The sequence below is a fragment of the Gossypium arboreum genome, chromosome 13 (genome assembly GCF_025698485.1).
Source record: "Gossypium arboreum isolate Shixiya-1 chromosome 13, ASM2569848v2, whole genome shotgun sequence".
NCBI classification, from domain to species: domain Eukaryota; kingdom Viridiplantae; phylum Streptophyta; class Magnoliopsida; order Malvales; family Malvaceae; genus Gossypium; species Gossypium arboreum.
The window spans coordinates 48,686,894-48,706,274 of NC_069082.1; the positions used below are offsets into that span (position 1 = coordinate 48,686,894).

At 36.6% G+C, this 19,381-nt stretch overlaps 1 non-coding gene across 1 annotated transcript; it reads right to left on the reverse strand.

Moving 5' to 3' along the window:
- Positions 1-1,263: 1,263 nt before the first annotated feature.
- Positions 1,264-1,370, reverse strand: LOC128287757 (small nucleolar RNA R71). Its single transcript, XR_008278459.1, has one exon. It is a non-coding gene; the product is annotated as a small nucleolar RNA R71 (small nucleolar RNA).
- Positions 1,371-19,381: the final 18,011 nt, after the last annotated feature.

The following is a 19,381-nucleotide window of genomic DNA, read 5'->3' on the forward strand; positions in this document are numbered from 1 at the left end:
TAATTAATGTGCAATGTGCTTAATTCATGGAGGAAAAGTCCCTGTTTAAGAGTAGATTGAGTGGAGTTGCATGCAATCCTAGAAATAGGACGACATAAATCTACTGAATTAGAGTAAAATCTAATAGGTTAATTCATAGATCGAATTAATGTGACAATAGAGGTTTTAATTAGAAAGAGATTTCAATTAATCAACCTAGAGTCAGTTATTCTTACTCTCGAAAGAGATATTAACATAATTTAGGGATTTCTACGGATCAAGACACCAAGTGAATAAATCGTTTAATTCATATTCATAATAATAGGTGAAGTCTAGGTGGATGCTTTCCTGGGTGTTGTTTCTCTCATTGATTATTTCCTTGATTCAGTCTCTGTTGCATTCTTAGTTAAATTAGTTTAGTAATTTTAGCTTTAAAATCCATCACTCCAATTTGTCGGCTAAATAATAAGAAAACGATAATTACTAATACTTTTAGTCCTTATGGATACGATATCTTTACTCACCATAGCTATACTATTGTTCGATAAGTGCACTTGCCTTTGTCGTATTTATAGTTAGTTTTGTGACTATCAAGTTTTTGGCACCATTGTCAGGGACTAAAATATTAGGAACACTTTATTTTTATTAATTTAGCCTTTTTTATTTTTTATTTAGTTTAATTTTTACATTCTAATTTTTCTTTTATTTGCTTCTAGCAAGTTCCTTTAGTTTATAACTAGAAGAAACTTGTCGGGACCATTATTGTTTAATAGCAAAATTGAAAGTAAAGCTTGCAGAAATCGTAGAGACCCAAAGCAAAGTCGATAGAATTTAGTAGACGAACAAGAGGAAACTATTATTAAGGAGATGGACGATAATCAGAATATTCAGCTACCTCCCACAGCAGCTCCTGTTCCTGGTATTATGTATGATTATGCTAAGCCCACTCTGATTGGGGCTGAATCGAGTATTGTGCAACCCACCATCACTGCAAATAATTTTGAACTGAAGCTGAACATAATTCATATGGTACAACAGTTTGTTTAGTTCGATGGTTTGCAAGACGAAGATCCAAATACTCATTTAGCCAATTTTCTATAAATCTGTGATACTTTCAAGATTAATGGTGCCACTGACGACGTCATTCATTTATAGTTGTTCCTTTTGTCATTGAGGAACAAAGCTAAACAATGGTTATATTCTTTACCATGAGGTTCAATCACTACATGGGCTCAAATGACCAAAAATTTCCTGCTGAAATACTTCCCACCGGTAAAAACAGCGAAGTTGAGGAATTATATCTCTTCCTTTACCCAGATTGATTTAGAAACCTTATACGATGCATGGGAGAGATACAAAGATATATTGAGATGGCCCCCACACCATAGGTTACCTTTATGGTTACAAGTTCAAACCTTCTACAATGGTTTGAATCTCTCAACAAGGCAGTTAATTGATGCAGTAGGTAATGGAACCTTGAACAACAAAACACCTGAAGAGGCTTATGAATTTATTGACGAGATGGCACTGAATAATTATCAATGGCAAGTCATTAGGACAAAGCCGATGAAAGCAGCCAGTGTCTTTAATTTAGAAGCAGTCACCATATTATTGAATCAGGTAGAACAATTAAATACAAAAATTGATGGTTTTTATCTTTCTATGCAAGTGCATCCAGTGATGTAATATGATACAAATGGAGGTGGAATGAACAATCCAGAATGTCTTTCCTTTAGTCCTAGCACAGAGAACGAGCAAATCAATTATATGGGTAATAATTTTAGGCCTCAAAATAACATGTATAGTAATATAATACAGGAAATTTCTCTTGGGTGGTCAAGGAAATCAAAGAGCACAACCCCCTCCAGGCTTCTAACAACCACCTTATCAGTAAGAGAAGAAATCAAACCTTGAGGAGATGTTGACGAAGTTTATCTTGGTGTCAGAAAATCATTTTCCAAGCACTGAGGTAGCACTGAAAAATCTATAGGCTTCGATTCAAAGACTTGAGAACCAAATAGGTTAGCTTGCTAAATTAATCTCGGAAAGACTACAAGGTAGTTTGCCTAGCAATATCGAAACTAATCCAATGGAGCATCTTCATGCAATTACTATTGGAGATGAAGAAGGATTAGTTGAATTTGAACAAGAATCGAGGCAAGAAATTGTTGTGAATAACAATAAGGTTGAGGTAAGTCAGAAAGAGCAAAAGCTAATTGTCAAAGAATATAAACCTCAAGTTTCATATCCTAACGTGACGAAGAGAGACCACACAAATGAACAATTTGGTAAATTTCTTAAACGCCTAAAAAAATTACATATTAACTTACCGTTTGTTGAAGCTCTTTCGTAGATGCCCAATTATGTCAAATTTTTAAAGAAGCTGTTGGCAAACAAATGGAAGTTAAATGATTCATCAACTGTGGAACTCAATTCAGTTTGCTCGACCATTTTACAAAATAAATTACCCAACAAACTGAAAGAGCTAGGGAGTTTTACTATTCCTTTTTTAATTGGTAGTTTAAATATTGATAATGCCTTGGCTAATTTAGGGGCTAGTATTAATGTCATGCCCTATAAAATGTTTAAACAACTAGGTCTTGGGAAACCCAAACAAACTAGGATGAGTATTCAATTAGCAGATAGAACCATTAGATATCCTAGGGGTGTTATTGAGGATGTGTTTTTTAAAATCGATAAATTCATATTCCCCAGTGATGTACCTTTAATTTTAGGACAACTCTTTTTAGCAACTGCTAGGACTATAATAGATGTTGGTACGGGTGAACTTGTACTTCATGTAGGTGACAAAATGATTACTCTCCAAGCTCGTGATTTTGTAAGAACATCTAGTGATTGAGATGATTTTAAATCTTCTGTTAATGTTAGTGACAATGTGGCTCACCCTTCTTTGCAGGAAACCCCTCAAAAAAATGTAATAAAGCCACGTTTCAGTTAATACAAAAAAAAACAGAATAACTTATGAAGAATGAATGTTACAAATCGATGAATTAGATGAATGGTGGACATATGTCAAGGAGAAACTAAGAAAACACGATGAAGAGCCAAAGTGTTGTCATGATGAGCATATGAATTGGATGAACCAATTTAAGGTTGAGGACAAGGTATTTCTGGACAAAACGGATCAACAAATCTCTCTTTCGGAGCTCGAATCGAATGGATCAAACTTATTTATGTTACAGAACGTCTTCTCCTATGGTACAGCCGAGGTAACTCATTCTGAATTCGACACATTTAAGGTAAATAATACTTGACTTAGACTTTATCTTGGTAGAATAGTTGATAGCGAGAAAGAAAAGCCTCGGCTCTGCGAACCACTGTAACCGTGCGCACAAGGTAAGTCAAGCTTAGACTCTAAATAAGCGCTTTTCGAGAGGCAACCCGAGTGTCTAACATTATGCTAAAACTTTTAACTTTATTTCATGTTATTTTTAAAATTAATTAAATTAAAATTTTAAATTAAAAAAGAATATTTTTGACCCACACGGGATGTCCCAGGCCATGTGCACAAAGAGGCATTCGACAGTGAGTTACACGACCTAGACACACGGGCGTGTCCTTGGCCGTGTGAGTCTTAGGGCTAATTTTTTTCAAATTTTCGAAGGTTACACAGCCTAAAATGGTCCACACGGCCGTGCAACACGAGCGTGTCCTTGGCCGTGTGAGTCTTGGAGCTAATTTTTCAATTTTAATTTCAAGTCAGTAAGTTACACGGGCAAGAGAATGGTCGGGACACATGGGCGTGTGTGAGACTGTGTGCCCCACATGGCCTCACTCATAGGCATGGGAGAAAAGAAGGAAATCACACATGACCATGTGTACCACAAGGCCTAGACACACATGCGTGTCCGAGATTGTGTGAAGATTGGGCTCAAATTTTTAAACGTACAAGGTCTGAAAACATCCCACACGGGTGTGTGGCATAGCCGTGTGACCCAACACAGGCCTTCACACAACCGTGCCACCCTTTCTAAACCAAAAATCCTATTTTTCTTTTTACTTTTTGTCTTCTTCTCCTAGCCGTAGCCGCCGTTCACCCACAACCATTCCCTTTTCCAGCAACTGACACCCCACACCTGCCCCCTCGCTCTTATCACTAACCACCCTCCCTCTCCCTCATGACTGCTCTCCCCCTTTCTCTTCGCGCCACAACCTTCTTCTCACTGCACACCCGTCTCTGTAACCGACCCCCTTTCCCTCTTCCTCTTCAATGCATGAGCCACCCACCCCTTCCACCCCAAGCTTTGCTTCCTTCCCCTCCTATAATCCCCATCACTGTCCTTACCCCAATTGACCACCATCCCGTCATCGGCCAGTCGTGTACCGTCGTTCAATACCACCCTCCTATTTTCCCTTCCATCATTTCTTTTAATTATTTAATTATTTACTTGTTTAATTAATAATTATTTTATTTTCTTTATCTTTATGCTATCTATTTTTAGTCCCTTCATTTTGTTGTTCTTATTATTATTTTCATTACAATCGGTCTTAATTTCACTGCTCATCGCATCTAGTTTACACTTATTTTTCTTATTATGTCTGTTATTATTGTTTTTATTCTTAGCACTTTTATTAATCTTCTCAATAGATTAATTTTATTATAAATTATTTTTGGTTTTGTTGTAATATCCTGATTTTGGGCCTAGTCGAAATAGTGGTTTCGTGACCACAAAATCCGAGATATAAATAATTATTTTATGATTAATTTAAGGTTTATGATATGATTGCATGATTGTGTGAAAATTTCGTGAAGAAATTTTATGCATAAAGTGCTTAATTTGAAATTTGGGACTAAATTGAATAAATTGCAAAACTTGTGTTCTAGAAGTATGTTGCATAAAATTGAATTAGATTATTAATTAGAGGTCCTTAAAGAGTAATTTTACCAATTTCTAAGTCTATGGACAAAATTGGACATGGATGGAATTTTGGAAAGTTTAGTAGTAAGGGCATTTTGGTCATTTAGGGGTAAAATGAATTAAAATACAAAATTAAAAGCCAATTTTGCTCATCTTCAACCCCATGGCCGAATATAGCAAGGAGAAACCATGGCTAGGGTTTTCAAGCTTTCAAGCTCGATTGTAAGTCCGTTCTAGCCTCGTTTTAATGATTTTTACGTTTTTGGAGTCCCTAGCTCGATTTAGCTTATGCTAGCAATAATTTAACCTAGGGTTTATATTTGGAAAAATACCCATAGGTGAAATTTGTGTATTTTGGTGTTTTATGATAGAATATGAGGTTTTAAATTATGTTAGATAACTTGTGCTACTCGGTTTTAAGTGAAAACGAGCAAAAGGGCTTAATCGGTAAAAATACCTAATAGTCATAAGTACATGTTAGAGTGAGAATTTGATGTTTCCATAGAAGGAAAAATGATCAGCATGTCATAAAACATAAGAAAATAGGCTGAATTTTAATTTACGAGCTTTGGGGCAAAAGTGTAAATATGCAAAAGTTTAGGGGCAAAATTGTAATTTTTCAAAATATGATTTTGGGTCAATTTGAATAATGTGAGTCATAATTAGACTATATTTTAAATGATAGAGCAAGGAAAACTGAAATTGGGCTAAAATGGGGAAAATACCAAGTGGTGGACGAAATGGTAAAATAGCCATTTTAGCATCATACGAGGTAAGTTCATATGTAAATGTTGGTAACATAGTTATTATTTTAAATGTTTTAATGTTTTTTTAAATGATATGATAATTATTATGAAATATTATACTTGTGATAATTGTTTGATAATATGTCAAATTATGTGATATACTTGGAAAATGTGAAATACTACCGAGTATCAGTATCGGCATTCCGTAGAAGATGGTTGAGACACATGATTGGGAAAAGGTCCCGTTGAACCTTAGGAATGGATTAGGATACAAGTGACATGTCACTGGGATATTTGGGCATCCGAACTCGTTGAGTTGAGTCCGAGTTCACTTATGGATCGAGCGTCCGAACTCGTTGAGTTGAGTCCGAGTTCGTGAGATGTAACTAGGCATTCGAACTCGTTGAGTTGAGTCCGAGTTCACTTATGGATCTGACGCCGAGCTCGTTGAGTTGAGTCCGAGTTCACTTATGGGCGGGTTACATGGTAGCTTGGCTACATATGTGGCACTTATGTGCAAACTTTCCATGTATCCGAATTATATTCCGATGTGTTCAACGGGTAAAGTTCTACTCAAATGGAGGAATACTCAAGATGAAAGGGACGTATTGGTAAGTGTTGTGAAATGGATACTTTGAACAGGTATGTACTTAACCCTCGGGTTGAAAACTTCGATATAACAACAATATGGTAAGATGATAAATGAAAAGGTGATATGAATGTCTTGGTGATGATTATGCAAATGATGTTTTATGTTTGCTTATATGGTTATGTTACTTGCTATTTGCATGTGAGCTTACTAAGCATTTATGATTACTCCTCCTTTTCATTCCTTGTAGTGTTGACAAGCCAGCTCGAAATCGGAAGCGGTCGGAGGCACGCTCACACTATCCGTATACCATCTTGGCATAATGGCTTGTATATTTTGAGTATGGCATGCATAGCATTATAATCATTTTATATGTATGGTCTTATGATATGGTTATTGAGTGGTATGGAAATAGAAATGCTTGGTAATGATTAGCCATTGGAATGGCTAATCATGATCATATTTGGTATTATGTATGTCAAATTGCTAGCTAATCCATGGAAACCATGAAATAGGTAAAATTTACCATAAAATAGATTCAGACAACAGCAGTGACGTGAGTTTGAAAAATCACTAAAAATATTAGAAATGGAATTAAATAATGAATAAGTTATGGAATCGAAGCTTGATGAGTCTATTTTCATATGGAATAAGCAAAACAGGTATATGAGCTATATTTTATGAGATGTTTAAATTTTTGTGAAACAGGGCCAGAGCGATTTCTGGATCCCCTGTTCTGAATTTGGAAATTCACCATAAATTTTACAAAGATAATTAGAAGTCATGCTTTATATGTACAGATTCCTTATTGAGTCTAGTTTTATTAGAGATAAACGGCATAGTCATTGAAGCTCTGTACAGGGAGATATCTGATTCGTAATACACAGAGGTCAGAGTAGTTGAACCCTGAAACAGGGGAGACTTTAACTAATAAACTGTACTAATTGGCCCAACCAAAATTCTAGAAAAAATTAGTAGATATATATATGAGTCTAGTTTCAGGAAAAATTTACGGAATTGGATTTTGAGTTTCGTAACTCGAGATATGATTTTTAAAGCGACTGTGATGCAGTTAGCCAGCTTGTCTAGAAATTTTAAAATGAATTGTATGAGCTGTTTAATTAATGAATTAAGTCCGTTAACACCTCGTGTTCGACTCCGGCAACGGTCTCGGGTACGGGGTGTTACATTTGTTACTTTTTATTAGTTTTACTTCTACTACTATGTTTTTACTGTTTTTATTATTAGTTTAGTTCTTATTCGATTCGCCATTATTTTCTTATTTTCTTTTTTAGTATTATTACTGTTATTGATTATTCTTGTTTCTTTTGGATTCTTTTAGGATTACTATTTATATTATTTTCATTTTCAATTGATTTTCTTTCACTACGTTGTAGATGTTGACTTCGATTATTGTATGAGTATTGGATTGCCTCTATTATGATTGGTTCGTCTATTTTCTTCATTTGGTTTTAATATTTGATTGTTTTACTGTAGATTCATCTTGAAGACCACTAAAGGAAAATCAAAGGTCATTGTCCCCATTTTGAAAAAGCGAAAGACTCTAGGTGCGATCTCTTCTTTGGGCACTTCCGCCGATGCTTGCCATCCATTTTTACAATTTTCACAGGGTCCCCAAGAGGACTTATATCAGCTTCTTCGATAGAGGCCACTGGGGTTAGGCTGTTGCATTGACTGGGCCACTTTAGAGCAGGTCCAGTTAGCTGATAGCGTCCACGCCATCATTGCTACAGCTTCATAGGATAGGTTCTTTTCCATCATCGAGCCCACCTACTCAAAGCTGACTTTGCAGTTTTGTTCGACATTTCTCCTACAGTAGGTGATGACGACCCATGACGAGCTAGGCACCATTACTTTCAGACTCAGTGGTGCGACGCGACATATAAGTGTCCCAGAGTTCAGAGCTATATTGGGACTATACATTGCAGAATTCATGAGTGTCAAGGGGTTTCTTCGATTATACCGACACATCCACTACACGCCATCTCTTTTTTGGGTAGACCTCATGGCGAGTACATTGCTTTATGACCCGAGTCGGTCAAAGGCAACTTCACTACCTCCGCTTTTGATATATATTCATGCCATCTTCACTCACACATTGACCAATCGGAGGGAAATCACTGGAATAATCATACAACTGACGCATATTTTCTAGGGAGCAAGGCCACAGGGCTCATTTTCAATTTAGCTTACTTCATCGCTCTCGCCTTTCGCCAACAGATAGAGCGTAGTAGGAAAGGTCCTATCTATTTAGACCCTTATGTGACTTGACTTGCATGACACCTCGGTCTTTTTAACACACCGGAGCAGTCCTCCTCGCTTACACTAGTAGGCCAGATGTCTCCACAAGGATTATTGAGCATGAGCCATATGAGGATAATTGAGTGACTTCTTGGCGTGAATCCTCCTTAGTACCGATTATCTCATTCTGACCCTCAGGATGAGCCCGAGGATTTCACTAATGATGTCCCCTTCCATCATGAGGATCCACCTCATCATCCATGTCAAAGTCACCATCCTGCTACATCTGCTACTACATTAGCGGACCTCTCCGAGCCATTCACTCACTTCGAGCAGCACTGCTTTTAGAGGTTCAACAATATTGATGCGACTTTGTAGCAGATCTATCTACACCTCCATATATCTTCTTCAGTGCCGGTGAATCACGATATTGATGCCTCTAACGATGAGGATCATTGAGTTTATTTCTTTTCTTTTTAAGTTTTCTTTTTCTTTTTATCTTTATTTTTATTTTTAATTATTTTATTTTTATATTCTTAAACTTCATTCATTTATTATCTTTTGAACTATATTTTTAATCTTTATGGTTTTTCCTAATTGAGTTGTAACCTCTTAATCTTCTTCATTATTTGTGTTTATTTTCTTATTAGTTTGCACAGAATCATGTATTTCACTTTCAATTGCCTACAATTCTGGTTTTAACTATTCTAGCAATTAATCCATATTCAGGGCTGTTTCAGTTTTCTCCCTCTCTTATGATATTCTACTTATTCTATGTTTAGATCTGTTTGGACATTGAGGACAATGTACATCTCAAGTGTGGGGAGGTTATTCCTATAATTATTAGAAGATCTTTGATTTATATCTTGTATTTAAGTAATTTTCTCATACTTCCATTAGAATGAATTTTTGCCAATTTGGGATTTTTGTTGATGTGTTTTGGATTAATTTGTAGATATTTGTACATTGGTTGATTTAAACTTTAAGACATGAGAAAATAAAACATGATAAGTTATTTTCAGAATTAAAAAATTTTAGGTTATTTCTCTAAATTGAAGTTTTATCCTAAAGTTTTAGATTTCCAAGTTTGAACCATAATTTTTTGTGAGATTTTGAGCCTTTAGAGCATACATTTTCCATGCTCATTCTATTGTTGGTTATGAATGTGTCAACTTGATTTGTTATTCTAGCACTTGCTTCGATTATGCATGTCAAGATCACACCTTTGATTTGATAAACTGAGATGATAAAGGCACTTAGGTTTTCACCCACTTATCCCATAAAAACACTACCTTTTTTATTAACCATTAGTGAACCCCGTTGAGCCTACCACACCGTTTCTTGATTAACCCATTAATGTTAACCCATAACTCATTTTTTTCGTTGAAACTTTTTCCCGTTTTATTGACTCTTTTTTGTCGAGATTTGATTTGGTTAGTTGCCTAACTATGCTCTTCTATTTGATTTGCTGAATTATTTTTGATTGTTTGAAAAAAATTGAAAAAAATAGTTATTTATAGATTATTATTTAGTTCTTTGTTGATTGAGCTTGAACAATTAAATTCATATTTTGAGAATATGCTCGTTTTCATTCTTAAATAAGTTCTTAATGCACTTGGTTTTCATTCAGCATTTGTTTTTCTTTTCTAGTTTGGTAACTTATCAACTCGGTCTCGATTATAACCAATTTTTTTGGTCTTTTTCCACACCCTTAACCTAAGCCCCATTACACCTCTTAAAGACATTTTAATTTATATATCATATCATTTTATAGTGGTGGAGATTTGATTTTCATGCAAGCCTATACTAATGACATTTTTTATTTGAATTTTGAGTGCATATTGTTGAACCTTAAACACTTTGAGTGATTTGAGTGAATCTTTAGTGAGGATGTCAATTCTTGTGGATTCTGAATTAAAGGTAATTACTTAGATAAGGGGAGATACCTATGTTTTCATGCTTTAAAAATCTCGACTTGGATTGTTTGAATCTTTAGTGCCCTTTTTAGTTGAATTGACAATGGATGATTATTTGCAAGCTATTTTGAAACATTATTGATGAGATTTATAACTTGAGAAAGATCAATCTTAATTGTGAGTTGAGAATTTTTCTTGAGGATAAGAAAACGCTTAAATGTGGGGATATTTGATAAGCTATAAAAGTAACATATTTTAACCTCATTCTTAATGCATTTTTGGATGAGCATTTGTAAGCAAAAAGAGCGAAAAACGAGCCAAAATTTGAAAAAATAGAGCTGTTTTTAGGAGCCACACGGCCTAGGCATTTCCACATGGGTTGGACACACACCCATGTGCCAGCTCGTGTCGATTTCCCACCTTGCTTCCTAAACGCGCGGAAAAATGCAATTTTTAGGCTTTCTGAGCATTCTAAAGTCTATAAATACCAAATAGAATAAGATATATGGGAGCCATTAGAGAAGATCAAATAAAACACTCGAACAACACCATCAGAGCCAACTCTGAAGCGGATCTCCATCAAGATTGAATATCTCCTTTTAATTTCTTTCAAAGTATTTATGAGTTTCTTTATATCTTGTGTTTATTTTAACTTTGAGATGTTTTCATTCAGGATTATGAACTAATTCCCTAGATACCTAGGGAAGATGAAACCTAAGACGAATTCTATTATTTGATTCCTGATTTACATGATAAATACTTGATTCTTGTTCTCAGTTATGTGGGCTTATTTCTTGTCTTAATATTTTTGAGATATTAATTCATGTGTAATGTGCTTAATTTAATGGAGGAAAAGTCCATGTTTAAGAGTATATCTAGCATAATTGAGTAGAGTTGCATGCAATACTAGAAATAGGACAACATAAATCCATCGGATTAGAGTAAAATATAATAGGGGAATTCATAGATCGAGTTAATGCGATGATAGAGGTTTTAATTAGAAAGAGATTTCAATTAATCAACCTAGAGTTAGTTATTCTTACTCTCGAAAGAGATATTAACATAATTTAGGGATTTCTACAGATCAAGGCACCAAGTGAATAAATTGTTTAATTTAGATTCATAATAACAAGTGAAGTCTAGGTGGATTCTTTCCTGGGTATTATTTCTCTCATTAGTTAATATTCGATTATTTTCTTGATTCACTCTCTGTTGCGTTCTTAGTTAAATTTGTTTAGTAATTTTAGCTTTAAAATCTATCACTCCAAATTGTCAACTAAATAATAAGAAAACGGTAATTACTAATACTTTTAGTCCTTGTGAATACGATATCTTTACTCACCGTAGCTATATTATTGTTCGATAGGTGTGCTTGCCTTTGTCCTATTTATAGTTAGTTTTTTTACTATCAATTTCAAGCTTATTACAGGCTGTGTATTGATGAATATGCAGCAAGTTATTAAGATAACTTAATGCTAATATGGTTAGGTTATTTGGAATGAGTGAATGAAAAATTATTTATTCACAACAACCGCTAGACATAAAGCCTTGCCTCATTCAAAAGAGGGTAGAAAATGTTAATGGTAGCCGAATTTAAGCGTATAGACATATAGTACCTTAAGGAAGGTAACCCAAGGTTTGCTTTCGAGAGAAGCAGACTACTGTACAAACCTATCGAGTAATACAATGTTCAAGACTTTGCTGTGACATTAATAGTTAGAGAATGTATATGCATCAGTAATCCCAGTCATCCTAATCAACATTGCAATTCCTTAATATTCTTTTTTGTAGTTACATTTTTATGACATCCTTATTTCATTTACTTGTGATGCGACCATGGCCTCGTTGATCCGAGTTGTTTATGTGCCCGATCTATTTTGATGCAAGGTTTGAATTTGGCTAAGTATGGAGTCAAGTAACAAAGATAGGCTCAAAATGGCTAAGTTTATGATGGTATAGGTTCGGCTAACAAAGAATTAAAAAGGAATATTTGAGAGCTTGGATAGAATAGAAATATTGCTTAAGGGTCAAGAACGAACCAACACTATAGGTGAGTGCTGACCCGAGACTTATAAGACTCTTAAGTTGATAAGTTGGGACCTTGACCCGTTACCTAGTTTTAGGTGAACACCACACTTGGAATGAGTGATAAGTTCGAAAAAGAAACAGGTTGACGCCACTGACTAAATAGATAAGTCAAGCTAAGTCTTGGACTAAATTTGAGAGTTGAAAATGCTCACAAATAACTCAATTTTCATTAAAAATGTCAGAAATCTATATAACCAACAATTGGCATAATATTTATAGTAAAATTCTAAGGCTAGCAGAATAGAAAAATGAGTAGCTAAATGGACATTTGATTTCAGCTTTTAATAAGCTGAAAATTCCAGAATAATTCATAAAAGTTCCATGAAGCTTTTCTTGCCTTGGAAACATCATTGGATAGCTTCTAGAGTGTCTACATGTAGCTGGAATTAATTAGAATGAATGGGAGCTTATTATCCTTCGCTAGGTTCGGCCATAGTGCTTCAATAGGCTTAAATGCAAGTGTATTGTTCAGCTGATTGGTTTGAGACTTAATGAGCAACTTGAATATTGCAAGATTGATTTTGAGTTTGAAAGCTAAAATTGAATAACCACTTGTGTGTGAATACACAAAACCGAAAGGGCTTCATGTGTGAATGGAATAATCGGGTTGTGTGAAAGCATTCAAGGCATCTTTGGGGAGCTAATCAGCTAGCTTGGGAACAAGAGTGATCAGCTACTCTTTGGTCGAATAGGCGCTTGGGAGAGTTCAAGCTTCAGCACACCTTAGCATTAAAGTCGTCCATGCATATGCTGCACAAAACAAATGAACACATTTAATTAATTTAAGACATAGTAAATTCGGCTGCACTAAGACATATTAAAAACATGTTTTAATTTTAAGACATATTAATAACATGAATTTAAGGTAAGACATATTAAAGACTTGTATAAAATATGACACATTAAATTCAGCTGGAACAAAATATATTAAAATCATGTAATAAGCTAAAAACATAATTATGAGCTAAAACTAAATTAACTAACTTAATTAAATACTTAAGTTTATTTCAGCTACTAAACGCATAAACTAAAAAAAGTAGGAATGATATTAATTGAGCTGAATTGAGTTGAACTAAGCTCATGGAGCTAAGTTTGAGCTGAGTTCGACTTGCAAGAGGTTGCAAGGTGATCTCATTGAGCTGGTCCAAGCTCTCTCAATATGTCTAGCCAATGTTTCACCCCATACTTGGTTGACTAAGGCCAAAATAGCCTCTTTGAATTGCTTGGCTCGAGCTCGGGTGATAGGTCCTTGTGGCAGCTCCAAAGGGTCTTTTCTCGAGCTTGGTGTGACCCATGGCATGGTCGTATCATCCCCTCCTCTTCAAAATGATCTGTCATCAAATCGGAACCTGCATCAAAAGGAGATAAATCAGACACATTGAAGCTCGCACTTATATTATACTCACCCGGTAAGTCAAGTCGCTAAGAATTCTCGTTGATTCGTTCTAAGACTTGGAAGGGTCCGTCTCCTTGCGGTAGTAACTTGGACCTACGTTAGGCTGGAAAGCGTTCTTTTCACATATGAACCTAAACACAATCATCGGATTCAAACACAACTCTCTTTTGGCCTTTGTTTGCTTTTTGAATATAGCTCTTGGTTCTTGCTTCGATATTGGCTCGAACCTTTTGGTGCAATTCCTTGAAATACTCAGCCTTTTTCTTCACATCTACATGAATAAATTGATCGTTAGGTAAAGGCACTAAGTCTAAAAGGGTTAAATCCATAAACAATTTCAAAAAGAGAGTATTTAGTTGCCAAATGAACTGATTGATAGTACGCAAACTCGATATACGACAAACACTCCTCCCATGACTTCAAATTTTTTCGGATGATGGCTCGCAACAAAGTAGATAACACACGATTGACCACCTCCGTTTGGCCATCCGTTTGGAGGTGACAAGTGGTTGAAAACAACAACTTGGTTTCGACCTTCCCCCGCAATAATCTCCAAAAATGACTCAAAAACTTTGCATCCCGATCAGACACAATCGTTCTTGGAATTCCATGTAGTCGAATGATTTCCCTAAAGAAAAGATTAGCAATATGAACAGCATCGTCATTTTTTGTACATGCAATAAAATGTGACATCTTTGAAAATTGATCAACTACAATGTAAACAAAATCTTTCTCCGTTTTTGTTCAAGGTAATCCAAGGAAAAAGTCCATGGATATATCCATTCAAGGAGCTTCGGGTATAGGTGGTGGCATGTACAGTCCATGTGGTTGAATCTTTGACTTGGCCTTTTTGCACGTCTCACAACACTCACAAACATGTTCGACGTCCCTTTTTATCCTAGGCCAATAAAAATGATCTTGGAGCATCGATAATGTTTTTCCCATGCCAAAGTGTCCCATGAGGCCTCTGCTATACTCCTCGTTAACTAGCAAGTCCCGAATGGAACTTTTTGAAATGCACAATTTTCCTTCCTTAAAGCAGAAGCCTTCGTACCTATAATACTTATCGACAGAGACATTCTCACAAAGCAGCAAACATTTCACCAAAGTCATCATCAGCAGCATATAGATCTTTCAAAAAGGAAAATCCAAGCAACTTAGAGTCAAGATACGACAATAGAGCATACCTTCTCGAAAGTGCATCTGCCACTATATTATCTTTACTTTTCTTATACTTGATGACGTAAGAAAATGATTCTAGGTATCCGATCCACTTCGCACGGCGCTTGTTCAACTTGTGCTGGCCCTTGATGTGTTTCAATGCTTCGTGATCGGAGTGAATCACGAATTCCTTTGGCCATAGATAATGTTGCCATGTCTCGAGAGCTCGAATGAGTGCGTATATTTCTTTATCGTAAATGGGATAGTTAAGTGCGGACCCATTTAGCATTTTGCTAAAGTACTCAATAGGCCTTCCGTCTTGAGTGAGCACAACCCTGATTCCTACACCTGAGGCATCACTTTCAATCTCAAAAGTTTTAGAGCAATCAAGAAGTGCTAATAAAAGAGCTTTAGTAAGACAATTCTTAATATCGTTAAAAGAATTCTCTTGCTCATTGGCCTAATAAAAAGCTGAATTTTTCTTGATGATGCTCATCAACGGCGTGGCTAAAGTGATGAAGTTAGGCACAAAGTGCCTATAGAAGCTTGCCAAGTCATGGAAGTTTCAAACTTGGCTAATGCTCGTCGGTCTCGGCCATTCTTGAATTGCTTTGATCTTTTCTTGATCCACCTCGAGTCCTTCCGAGCTGACCACGAAACCTAGAAAAACAACCTTGTTACAAAAAAATGTACACTTTTTAAGATTAGTATATAAGGTTTCCTTTCGAAGAACCTCCAAAACAGACTTAAGATGTAGTACATGTTCTTCCAACGATTTTCTATAAATGAGTATATCTTCAAAGTACACAACAGAAAACTTACTGATGAAGGATCTCAATACATAATTCATAAGTCTCATAAAAGTGCTAGGAGCATTAATTAGGCCAAATGGCATGACCAACCATTCATACAAACCGTGTTTCATTTATAGGCAGTTTTCCATTCATCACCTTATCGCATGCAAATCTAATGGTACCTGCTTCTAAATCCGATCTTCAAAAATAATTTGGCACCACTTAACTCGTCGAGCATGTCGTCTAAGTGTGGTATTAGATGCCGATACTTAATGGTCATTTTGTTCACAGCTCAGCAATTGACACACATGCACCACGTTCCGTCCTTTTTCGGAACCAACAAAACGAGCACGGCACATGGACTAAGGCTCCCGCAGATGTAGCCTTTTTCCATAAGCTCATTGACTTGCCGTTGGAGTTTCTTAGTCTCTTTGGTATTAGTCTGATATGCTGGTTTGTTCAGAATGACAGCTCTAGGCACGAAATTGATTTGTTGCTCGATTCCACGAAAGGGTAGCTGCCCACTCGGAGTTTCTTCCAGAAATATGTCTTGGAAATCCTAAAAAGGAGACACAATAGAATAGGACAGGTTCTCGGTAATTCGTTAGTGCTAAACAAGTTTTCCTTATACATGAGCACAAGGACAGATAGCTTCAACATCAATTCCTTTCGTACATCACTTACCTTTGCAAAAACATTCACTTTCTCACATGCTTTTTCTTTCTCATCTTTTTCTTTTCTCATTTTCTTTTCACTTTCTTTTGTTGTTTTTCCTCTTTTTTTTCTCATTTTTCTTTTCTTTTACATTTCCACTCTGTTCTTTTTCTTTCATTTGTTCTACAAAATTTTTCAATTTTATTTGATCCTCGTAAACTTGCTTCGGCGTCATTGGTGCTAACGTCACATTTTTTCCCGAATGTTTGAACATATACCTATTGGTATACCCATCATGGATAACTCTTTGATCAAATTTCCATGGTCATCCAAGTAGCAAATGCCCCACCTGCATTGGCACAACATCACACAACACTTCATCCAAACATTTTCCAATAGAAAAGGATACAAGTACCTGTTTCGTTACCTTTAACTCACCACCATCATTGAGCCATTGAAGTTTATACGGGCTCGGATGCTTGGTGGTCGACAATCCTAACTTCTCCACCATGAGAGTGCTTGCCACATTTGTGCAACCTCCACCGTCAATAATCACGCTACATACTTTCCCTTGGACTCGGCACCGTATGTGGAAAATATTTTCCCTTTGCTATTCGTTCTCCACACTTTGGAGACTTAGACTCCTTTTGACGACAAGGAGTTCGCCATCAGCAGCATGCTCCAATTCTTCCTCCTTGTCGGATGTGGCTTCAGAATTATTTTCGACTTCTTCCTCTGATTCGATTTCTCCATTCGCTCGCACCACCATAGTGCTTCAATTTGGGCATTGACTAGAATATGCCTCTTCTTGAGGCATTTGAAGTACTTGATGTCCCTCGAACGGTTGGGAAAACTCTAGCTAGCCTTGCCTTTGCTCGTTTCACCTAAGGGCTTATTCGTCTTGGTTGGCACCGTTGGCTCTTTGCCTCTACTCGGTGAGTATTTTTGCTAATGCCTTGGTTCCATTTGGATGTGTTCATGGTGGAATAACCTCGAATAGCACCTTTGCGCTTCAATTGTTTCTCCACCTTGATGGCCATGTGCACCATGTCCACTAATTTAACGTAATGTTGTAACTCCACGAGATTGGCAATGTATCGGTTGAGACCGGCTAGGAAGAGCGCTATAGTTACCCCGCGGTCTTCTTGGACATCTGCATGTATCATCGCGATTTCCATCTCCTTATAATAATCTTCAACACTTCTCGATCTTTGGATAAGATTTTAGAGTTTTTGATATAGTTCCCGGTGGTAGTAGGATGGAATAAATCGTCGGCGCATCACCGCCTTCATTTCGGCCCAAGTTGTGATAAGCTGTTCTCCATTCCGTCTTCAGCTAATGGTTAATTGATCCCACTAGATCATTGCGTAGTTTGAAAACTCAATTGCGGCCAACTTTACCTTTTTGGCTTTGGAGTAATTGTGGCATTCAAATCCCAATTCAATCTTTTTCTCCCACTCAAGGTAAGCCTCCAGATCTGACTTGCCTTAGAATGGTGGAATAGAGAGCTTGATTTTCTTAAGGTCATCATCTACTCGCCCATGCTCTCTTTGGCCTTGGTTCCTTTGTCCCCTCCGCCTTTCACTTTGATTTGACCCTCGTTCAGTTTCGGCATCACTAGGGTCATATAAATCTTCGTGGTTGAACCCTGGTAGGCCTCAATTTCTTTTAGGACTTTGAGGAGTTCTCTCCCGTTGGGCCCTCTCTTCGACTTGATCTAGTCGTTCTTGGATGGGCTCAAGCTTTCGATCGAACATGCGCTTCATCTCGAGCATAAGGGACTGGAGCATCAAGTCAGGCACTCTTCCTCTGAGCGTTATGTTTTTAATTGGTTGTCGGCCTCCGCCTTCCGCCATGTTTCATTCAGGGCTTCTAGACATAGAAAAATAAAACCTCACAACAAAGCCTCACGTTCACTCGAAAAGAAAGGAGATGGCACTCACACTCGTGTTTGCACTCTTTAATTGGCTTTTATTCTCTCTAATGCTCTCACTTCACTTGTGCCTTTTTCCACTCGTTTCTCCTCCCGTGATTTCGTAGAAGACTCGTTTAGACTTTATCTTTAGTCTAGGGGTCAGTTTTAAGGGGGTTTACAAGGGTAATAATGAATAGATGCAAGGTTGGATGAAATAAAAAAAAAATTAGTCTTGGAGTGTGGCGGATTGGTGCTGATTTGTAGATAAGAAAGCTTTTGAAGATCGAGTAACAAATGATCACTTCAATATATATATTTTTTATAACTTCGAAAAAAATTTTAATTACAATTTGTTGAATACAAAAGAATGCTTTTGATACATGAATTTTTTTTTCACGAACCTATTTCAGGATAGCTACAAACATTCGTACTTCTTGTTTTTGCAAGCTCTGATACCAAATGATGCGACCACGGCCTCGTTCAGATGTCCGAGTCATTTATGTGCCCGATTGTCAAACGAAGAAGTATTGTTTTATTTTGAAGTAAGTTTGAATTTGGCTAAGTATGGAGTTAGGTAACAAAGATAGGCTCAAAATGGCAAAGTTTATGATGCTATAGGTTCGGCTAACAAAGAATTAAAAAGGAATGTTTGATAGCTTGGATAGAATGGAAATATTACTTAAGGGTCAAGAATGAACCAACACTTTAGTGGGTGCTGGCCCGGGACTGATAAGACTCTTAAGGTGGTCTAGGTGATAAGTTGGGATCTTGACCAGTTACCTAGGAAGGTAAGAACCAAAGGTATAGTTTTAGGTGAACGCCACACTCGGATGAGTGATAAGTTCGGAAAAGAAACAAGTTGACTTATCTGTTTAGTCAGTGCAATTCGTGAAATCCACACGATCTGCCACATGGTCATGTGGTAGCCTTTGTGGCTCACACGGCCGTGTGTCCAACCCGTGTAGCTCTTGAAATTTGCTCTAATTTTTCGATTTTCACTC